Source organism: Gossypium hirsutum, chromosome D12 (genome assembly GCF_007990345.1).
Source record: "Gossypium hirsutum isolate 1008001.06 chromosome D12, Gossypium_hirsutum_v2.1, whole genome shotgun sequence".
In the NCBI taxonomy this organism is placed as follows: Eukaryota; Viridiplantae; Streptophyta; class Magnoliopsida; order Malvales; family Malvaceae; genus Gossypium; species Gossypium hirsutum.
The window spans coordinates 16325003-16335375 of NC_053448.1; the positions used below are offsets into that span (position 1 = coordinate 16325003).

Consider the following 10373-nt stretch of genomic DNA (forward strand, 5'->3'; position numbering starts at 1 on the left):
TATTATTATATTAAAGTTTACAGCATGATGGAATTATTAGGTGAAAGTTTCGTAAAGAAATTTTACTGTTTGAATGCTTAATTCGGTAAAAAGAACTAAATCGCGTAAAGCGTAAAAGTTGAGTTCTAATAGCTAAAGGTATTAAATAGCTATATAACCTCAGAGTATGGGTCTTTATATGGTAATTAAACCATTTATGTTGATAGTGGAATATGATGGCTTGGCATTATTAAAATTTGTAATGTTTTTAAAGGTTATAAAAGTAAATTAGTAAATAAATGACAAATTAAGTAAAATTCAGTAAATGTATCATCTTTTTTTCCATCATCTTCAATTGAAATTTCAAAGGAAAGAAAGCCATTGAAGAAGCTAAGGTTCGGCCAACATAATTCCTATTGCATGTAAGTGATTTTTGTTCCGTTTTTAATGATTTCTATGTTTTTGTGATCGTTGCAACTAGTACTAGCTAGCCCGTGTCTTCGATTTCAAAACTGTTAAAGATTTTGATAGTTGTAATCTTTTTTTTTGCTTTTGAATATTCGAAATATTGAAGGCGAAAAGCTGGAAAATTTCATGTTGAAATTTTGTCCAAATGTTGGAAATTTAGCATGAATATTCTTTTGTTTAAATGCTTTGACTTGCTATTGTAAATGAAGGGAATTGTGATTTTGGATTATTAAATTTTATTGTTGATTGGAAGTGTTTAATGGTGACCAAATGCTGAAAATTCAACATACAAATCCCTTTAATTTAAATGCCATTAACTGTGGTTTTAAATGAAGGGAACTTCGGTTCAATGTTGTCATTTTTTTTATTTGGCTACTCTTTGTAAGGGTTAAATGTCGACCGAATGTTGGAAAAAAAATGATTTGTTGTTTATTGATTTTAATACTATGTATTGTTACTATTTGTTGCTGTCTAAATTAAAGGGAAATTTATGATTTAAATGCTATAATTTGATGTTGTTTCTACTGTTGAATGTTGGATTTTGATGTGTTGAAATGCTAGATTTTCAACATTTCATCCTTGGGATTAATGTTTAACATTTAGGCTATTAATGTGCCTTAATCTCTTGCATTATCAATGCATTTAAGTTGTTCAGGACAAACATACTAATTATGATTTCTTTTCCGTTAGGTGCTTGCATACTTGATGTAACAACCTGTCCAATTTGAAGTTATACATAATACTGTTGTATAAACAGGGCAGTCCATTTTGTGCAAAATGGGGTGGTTTGAATAAATGTATTAAAATGCTGTTAAAATTGCATGTTTAATTATTATCTAAAAATAAATATTAAATCTGCTATTTCTAAGAATAAATATTAAGTTGTTGTTCAAAAGTGCGTAACTAGGAAACTACCAAATTAATGCATTAAATAGTTAATCGAATTATATCCTTGGTTGTTATCTGAATTTAATGATTATATGATTAAATGAGTTAATTTTGCATACATATAGATTAAGAAAAGAGGAATCCAGAATTAGATCGGGGGAAGGCAAAATTATCTAGTAATAGATTCGATTCGTCAATTCCGAGTACGAGGTAAGTTCATAAGTAAATAAATGTTTTTGAATTTAAATGTATATGTTTTATAAATTACCGAATTGATTTGTATAAAAATATACATTGTCGAATTGATTTGTATATAGATATACATTATCGAATTGATTTGTATATAAATATACATTGCCAAATTTGATTCGTATATGGAAATATATTGCCGAATTGATTTGAGCATTGGATGACTGGTTTCGTGCATGAATTGATTTAGTTACGAAGTAGAAAGCTCTGAATGAACCTTAGTAAATGTATTGGATATTGATTTCATGATATTAGGACTTCTGAGGTGTGATTTCGTGTAAGACCATGCCTGGGACATTGACATCGAAGTGAGAAAACATGTAAAACCATGTCTGAGACATTGACATCATATATGATTCGTATAAGACCTATCTGGGACAGTGGCATCGATATGCGTTAACATGTAAGACCTTATCCGGGATATGGCATTGTACGGGTTTTATATGATTTCCGTATGATCTTAACAATTCCGAATGTGAATTTGAGTTGAATGGTTCAGGTATGTGTGAAGTTATATGTTCATGAAATATTAAGGTAAGTTTAGTACTTAATGTGATAATATGCAATTATATGAGTTAGTTAAATGTTTATGTGTTTGAGATTTATTTGAGTTTGACCTAGTTGAATTGAATTATAAATATCATTAAGATGATTTATTTGCTTATGGCTTACTAAGCTTCCAAAGCTTACTTTGTGCATTCTTCTATGGTTTTATAGATATATAAAGCTAGCTCAAGCTCAGGGAATGTCAAGGATTATCGTCACACTATCAATCGGCAATTTGGTATTTTTGAAAGCTTGATATTATGGCATATGGGATGTATAGACTATGGTTAATTTTGAGTTGTACATAAGTAGCCATACGAAATGGCTTGTTAGAGATACTAATTATATGTATATTAGGTCATGTTTTAAGCTCTTTTGGGAATTATGTTTCGAAGTATATATGTATGATAATGCTTGGTTATAAGATTCGACTTGAGTAATGATTTAGTTGGTTCAGAAAAAAAATGGTTTGTATATGAAATATGATTAGTAGACATGAATTGTTATAAATGACTGTGTTATATTGTGTTGAGCTAGGTAGTGCCTCGTAACCCTAATCCAACGATGAATATTGGTTAGAAGTGTTACATTTTAATTGGTATCAGAGCTACGAATTAGTCGATTCTAGGACTAAAGTAGCGTGTGAGAGTTTAGCTATACATGCCATATATATGAATTGCGATAGTGTGATGATTCCTAACAATTCAAAATGTGTTTACGTATAGAAAATGGATCCCAATCGAGTTGTAGCTGACGATGTTGAAAGTAATGCACCTGCTCCTACTTAAGGCGTAGTGCAATCTGATTCTAGAGTTGTTGCTAGTAGCCACGAAGGAGAGGCAAAGCAAGTCTTTTACCAAATGGTGAATGAATGGTTTACAGAGTTTGTTTGAAAAAATCTGGCTGCTCAACAACCTTTACCCCTGCAAGTTCTTGTAACTTCCTAAGTTATTGATTCGATACACTCGAGTAAGCCATCTGTCGATAAGATTCGTAAATATGGGGTCGAAGAGTTCAGAGCTACTATTGATGATAATGCTGAGAGAGTTGAGTTTTGGTTAGATAATACTATTTGAGTGTTTGATAAATTATCTTGCACTCTCGATGAATGCATCAAGTGTGCTATTTCCTTGCTTAGAGATACCGCGTACCATTGGTGGAATACATTAGTATCTGTGGTTCCTAAGGAACATGTTACTTGAGAGTTCTTTCAGACTAAATTTTAGAAGAAATATATCAATAAGAGATTTACAGATCAGAAACATAAAAAATTCCTCGAGTTGAAACAAGGTCACATGACAGTGACAAAATATGAGAGGGATTTTGTGAGACTCAACAGATATACCTGGGAATGTGTATCGACCGAAGCAATTATGTGTAAGAGGTTCAAGGATGGTTTAAATGAAGACATCAACTTATTAGTCAGGATTTTGGAAATCAAAGAGTTTGTGGTACTTGTGGAGCGAGCATGCAAAGCTGAAAAACTCGGGAAAGAGAAAAGAAAAGCTGACTTTGAAGCTAGAGATTCACCAAAAATATCATCGAGTAAGTCATTTCATTCGATATCAAAGAAGTTTCGAGATGATTTTAGTTGTTCAAATGCTGCTGTGGGTTATTCTAGACGAGATCGAGACAGACCACCTGTGAGTTCGAAAGTGACCTCAGTAGCTAGTGTTGGAAACATCAGACCTAACCATCCCGAGTGCAGACATTGTGGTAAACGTTATCCCAGTGATTATAGATTGAGTGATTGGGCCTATTTTAAATGTGGATCATTAGATCATTTCGTTTGTGATTGTCCCGAGTTGGTTGAAAAAAGACACTGTGCAGAATATGAGACCGAGTAACACAACAGTTAGAGGTAGACCATCCAGAAACACGGGTAATGTGAGTAGTAACCATAAAGAAACTAAACACACTACTATTAGATCTGAAGCTTGCGCACCTACTAGAGTTTATGCTATTCGCGCTCGCGAAGAAGCTTCGTCTCCAGATGTTATTACCGATACTTTCACTCTCTATGATACTACTATAATCGCATTGATAGATCCAGGATCAACTCATTCTTATATATGTATGAATTTAGTATCTAGTAAGACTTTGCCTGTAGAGTCTACTAAATTTGTGATTAGAGAATCGAACCCCTTAGGCAAGTGTGTATTGGTAGATAAAGTGTGCAAGAACTGTCCATTTTTTATTCAAGATTTTTGCTTTCTGGCCGATCTAATGTTGTTACCATTTGATGAATTTGATATAATTCTGGGTATGGATTGCCTAATGTTTCATGATGCGATTATGAATTGCAAACGAAAGACGATCAATTTGAGATGTCAAAATAATAAGATTATCTGGATTGAGTCATATGATCTAAATGGGTTGCCAATTGTGGTTTCATCGATGAAAGCTCAGAATTATGTGAGAAAAGGCTATGAAACTTATTTTGCTTATGTTCTTGGTACAAAAGTGATTGAAAAGAAGATTGAATCTGTGTGTGTGAGTATCCAGATGTATTTCTCGAAGAGCTACCGGGATTACCACCGATTCGAAAAGTTTAATTTGGTATTGAACTAGTGCTGGGAACTACTCCGATATCAATAGCTCCATATAGATTGGCTCCGACCGAGTTAAAAGAATTTAAATTTTAGTTGCAAGAGTTGACCGATAGAGGATTTGCACGACCGAGTTTCTCTCCCTAGAGTGCTCCGGTATTATTTGTGCAAAAGAAAGACAAAAATATAAGAATGTGTATTGATTATAGATAGCTCAATAAAGTGACAATTAAGAATAAATATCCTCTGCCCAGAATAGACGATTTGTTTGATCAGTTGAAAGGGGCTACTGTGTTCTCAAAAATATATCTGAGATCTGGTTACTATCAGTTGCGAGTAAAAGAATCCGATGTGCTAAAGACCGATTTCCAAACGAGGTACGGACATTATGAATTTTTGGTTATGCCTTTTGGACTGAAAAATTCTCCTACAGTCTTTATACACTTGATGAACCAAATTTTCAGACTGTATTTAGACCGATTTTTTGTCGTATTTATTGATGATATATTGATTTACTCACAAGATGAAACTAAGCATGTCGAGCGTTTGAGAATCATGTTGCGGACTTTGCGAGATGAACAATTATTTGCAAATTTCAGTGAATGTGAATTCTGGTTATAAGAAGTTGGTTTTCTGGGACATATAGTGTTAGCATCGGGTATAAGAGTTGATCTGAGCAAAATTTCTGCAATAATGGATTGGAAACCTCCGAGAAATGTATCCGAAGTTCGTAGCTTTCTGGGACTCACAGGCTATTATAGACGATTTGTGAAAGGCTTCTCAATGATTGGGACTCCGTTGACGAGATTGCTTCAGAAAGATGTAAAATTTGAATGGTCTGAGAAGTGCTAGAAAATTTTCGATAAGTTGAAAGCCTTATTGATTGAAGCTCCAGTGTTAGTACAGCCAGAATTGAATAAAGAATTTGTAATCTATAGTGATGCATCGTTGAATGGCTTGGGTTGTGTTTTGATGTAGGAAGGCAAAGTCATAGCTTATGCCTCGAGACAGTTGAAACCGCATGAAAAGAATTATCTGACACACGATTTAGAGTTGGCAGCCATTGTGTTTACATTGAAGATTTGGTGCCATTATTTGATTGGTGAGAAATGTCATGTGTATTCTGATCACAAGAGTTTAAAATATCTAATGTTTGGTTATAAGATTCGACTTGAGTAATGATTTAGTTGGTTCGGAAAAAAATGGTAGACATGAATTGTGATAAATGACTGTGTTAGACTGTGTTGAGTTAGGTAGTGCCTTGTAACCTTAATCCGATGACAGATATGGGTTAGGGATGTAACAGAACATGATGGGGAAACATGGTAAGTGCAACCTCAAAATGAGTTGTAATGGTCTTAGCAAGTATCTGCCTAAGAAATAATAGGGAAGCACAACACACTAAACTCAATGTGAAACAACAGGCAGGTATTTGAAGTTATCTCACTAAATTCTTATGAACTTATTATGGATGTTTCTGATTTTAGGATTGACTAGAGGAGTGTGTTGAGAGACGATGCTAGGGCTATGACAATGGAATAGTGAACATGGATGTTGTACATACAAAGAGAGAGAAAGAGGAAGGCTAAAAGAGAAAGGTATATGAAAAGTCTTAAATCAATGATAATGTTTAAGTTCACAAGAAAACCCATATGGCGAAGTTGAAGTTGAAGTTGAAGTTAAAGTTGAAGTCTGTGCATAAGGCATTAATTAATACTTTGAATATATGTAAATAATCAAGGAAAATACATAAATAATGATCTTCGTAGTTTATTCCTGAATGTAAATGGGAACCTACATTGTACATAAAGTTATCCATAATAACATATATGAGGTATTTCAGAGTAAATGTTTAAGAAATCTTATCAAGTCATCACTAGAATAGTACATAGGCGAGTAGGAAGAGTTTAGGTTACTGATAACTCTTGAAAAGAGTTATATTTCAGGCTTCAAAACAAATGTATTTGCTTGTAATTAAGAAAATATGTTTGCATTTTAGACTTTTTACTAGAGCATTACATACTAAAGCTTAGATTGTGTTTTAACTGTAAATTTATGTTACTTTTAATTGTTGGAAAGAGGTTTGGTAGTCTTTAGGAGTAGGTGCAGGTAGGATGAAAGAGGCAAGAAGAAGGAAAAGAGGAAGAGGAAAAGAGAACGAAGGATGTGAAACATTGCCATGGAAAATCGTGGGATAGATTGCCAACAGAAATGTCATGGTAATTCTAGGAAGATGACACAAAACTCAATCCACGTCACTCTCAGCCAGCTGTACATGTACCAGATAAATCACCCTAAAAAAGAGAAGCAAAATATGTGTGCTGAGAGAGACATATCTACCCTATAAAAGAAGGAGAGAGAAGAGAAGAAGACACACAGATTGTGAGGAGAAATGAAAAGAATGAGAGTGGTTTCTGTCTCTACAACATAATCCTTTGTAGAAATTGCGTGGAAAATTCAGAAGAGAATAAGAGGGTAGCATCTAAAAAGAGGATAACAAAAACATGAAGAAGGGGAGGAGAAATCCGCCTTGGGTTTTATGTAAAATCTTGAGAAGAAGCTGGAGTGTAGCGAGACCTTCCTATAGTTCTGCCTTTGTTTTGTTTTTCTTGGTTTTAATTTCTGTGATTTCTAAAACTTGAAGAATGTTGATGAATGATTTAATTTCTGATTTCATTATCGAACTCATAAGCTAGTTATCTTTGGGTTGGAATTATTTGGGTGAATATTGAATTATCTGTAATGCCCAAGATATGATTTTGGTTAAAATTATTGTTTCAGTCAATTTATGCTTATTTTGAATGCATGCATGCAAGCTCTCGACATAGTTGACAATATGCTATGTTCTTAGATGGATTTGAATCTAAAAGGATTAAATGCATCAGATTATTAATTGATTAACACAGACGAATATTCGAAAGAATAAATGCAACACTCTAAACATAGAAGTTACGATCTGTACAAATGTTTTGTTATCATTCGTGAGTCTTGTAGACATACACAGACTCAAGATAATAACTAAATTCGGACTTTCAAAAGAAGTAGATTGCAGTAGTAATTCTCTAGGCAGTAGTTATTATTCCCTGAGTAATCTCAACCTTTATCACTAACAGTAGAAATACTATCTACTTATTCTCTATGAATTGCCACGACATTTAGATTGCTTTGTCATTTTTTCAGTTATAATTGATATTATTAGTTCATTCATTAATTCCCTTCATCAATTTATACGCTGTTTCTTTTACAGGGTTTAATTAGTTAAATCTACAGTAATACTTTACCAATTGCAATCAATTTCTGATCCTTATGGAGACGATACTCACTCATCATTATATTACTTGAATCAATGTGTACACTTGCACATTTGCATTACATATTTGCACGTAACAAGTTTTTGGTGTCGTTACTGGGGATCGGCAACATTGGTGAAAATTGGTTTGTTATTATCTATTTAATTTCTATTAGTTTAGTTTAATTAGTTATTTTGTTTTTTCTTTTTTAGGTCTATGCTAGTGCATGCATAGAAATATTCTGGAGAATACAGAGTCCTATTTTGATCCAAATATTGAGAGAACCTTCAAACGAATGAGAAAAGAGTTGCGAGAAATGGAAAGAATTATAAATGATCCAGGTAGAGAAGAGCCATTACATCAAGAAAGAAGGGATGCTAATATTCCTCGGATTGTAGATAATAGAAACAGACCCATTAGAGAACATGTAGTGCCAATCTTAGATGATCTGAATCCAGGAATGGTTAGGCCACATATTCAAGCTCGATAATACGAATTAAAGACAATGATGTTCTAAATGCTGCAAACTATAGGGCAGTTCATTGGATTTCCTACGGAAGATCCACAAATCCACTTACGACTTTTTTTAAAAGTCTGTGATTCATTCAGGTAGTAAGGTGTTCCTAAAGATGCCCTGCGACTGAAGTTATTGCCTTACTCATTACGAGATCGCGCTAGAGCATGGTTAAATGCATTGCCATCAAGTACGGTGGCATCATAAAATGAACTGTGTTAGAGGTTTCTGCTAAGATATAATCCTCTTAACATGAATGCGAAGTTGAGGAATGACATTACATCCTTTAGAAAATTAAATGATGAAACATTATATGAAGCATGAGAGTGATTCAAGGAGCTATTGAGAAAATGCCCAATGCATGGTTTGCAATATTAGACGAAAATGGAAATGTTTTACAATGGATTGAATGCTCATACAAGAATGGTTGTCAACGCATCTGCCAATGAGGCTTTACTCGATAAATCATACAATGAGGCTTATGAAATTTTGGAAAGGATAACAAATAATGATTATCAATACTAGAACTTGCAGAAGAGTTGTATGAGCAATGGAGCTTGATGCAATTACATCTCTAACAGCTCAAGTATCATCTTTAACAAATATGATTAAAACACTGAAAATGCCATCTACAGTGTAGGAAATGAAAGAAGCAAAGTTATCATGTGTTTACTATAGAGAAGATCATGTTTTTGATGACTGCCCATCGAACCCAGCCTCAGTTTATTACATGGGGAATTTTGATCTCAACAACAACAACCTGTACTCCAACATATACAGTTCGGGGTGGAAACAACATCTTAATTTCAGTTAGAGTAATCAAGGGGTGGGAAATGCTAGTAATGCCATTCAACATAATGTTGCGAGTGTACTACCTGGGTACAATCAATCTCTGCCACGAAAAAATGCCTAGAAAAATTCAGCTTCAAGTTCTTCATCTATGGAAGCTTTATTGATAGAGTATATGGCCAAGAATAATGCTATCATTTAGAGCCAGGCTGCATCTTTAAGAGCATTGTAAAATCAAGTAGGGGAAATTGCCACTGTATTAAATTTTAGATAGCAAGGAGTATTGCCGAGTGACACTGAGAGTTCTCGATCTCAAGGGAAGGAACAGTGCAAAGGCATTACATTTCGAAGTGGTACTCAGCTACCAGGAGTTGTGAATAACACCATTATTGAAGAAGGAATTTCAAATTTTGCAAATGAAAAGAATTCAAAATCAGTACGGGAGCAAGCTACAAAGGAAAAAAGCAACTAGAAAAATGCTGAAATAGATGGAACTTGTATTGCTGATAAAAAAGTCACGGCAAAACAATTTAGAAAAATGAAAGGAAGGCCACCGCCACCTTTTCTCAGCAGCTCCAAAAATCTAAGCAATATGTTCAATTTAAGAAATTTCTAAAGGTCCTGAAACAATTACATATTAATATACCATTGGTGGAAGCATTGGAGCAAATGCCTATCTTCGTGAAGTTCATGAAAGATATTTTATCAAAGAAACAAAGGTTAGGAGAATTTGAAACCGTTGTTCTCATTGAAGGGTGCACAATAATGCTCAAAAATAAATTGCCACCAAAACTGAAGGATGCAAGGAGTTTTACTACACCTTACTCTATTGGAAATCATTATGTATGCAAAGCATTATGTGATTTGGGTGCAAACATAAATCTAATGCCTATGTCTGTTTTCAAGAAGCTTGGAATAGGAAAGGCGAGATCCACAACTGTCACACTACAATTAGCTGATAGATCTTATGCACATCCAGAAGGTAAAATCGAAGATGTGTTGGTAAGAGTTGACAAGTTTATTTTTCCAGCAGATTTTATTATTCTAGAATGTGAGGCTGATAAAGAGGTACCAATCATACTTAGGAGACCTTTCTTAGCA

General features: G+C 33.9%; 1 non-coding gene across 1 annotated transcript; it reads right to left on the reverse strand.

Annotated features, from left to right (window-relative positions):
- Positions 1–8744: 8744 nt before the first annotated feature.
- LOC121224722 (small nucleolar RNA R71) lies at positions 8745–8851 on the reverse strand. The gene has a single exon (XR_005922467.1). It is a non-coding gene; the product is annotated as a small nucleolar RNA R71 (small nucleolar RNA).
- Between the last annotated feature and the right edge of the window lie 1522 nt (positions 8852–10373).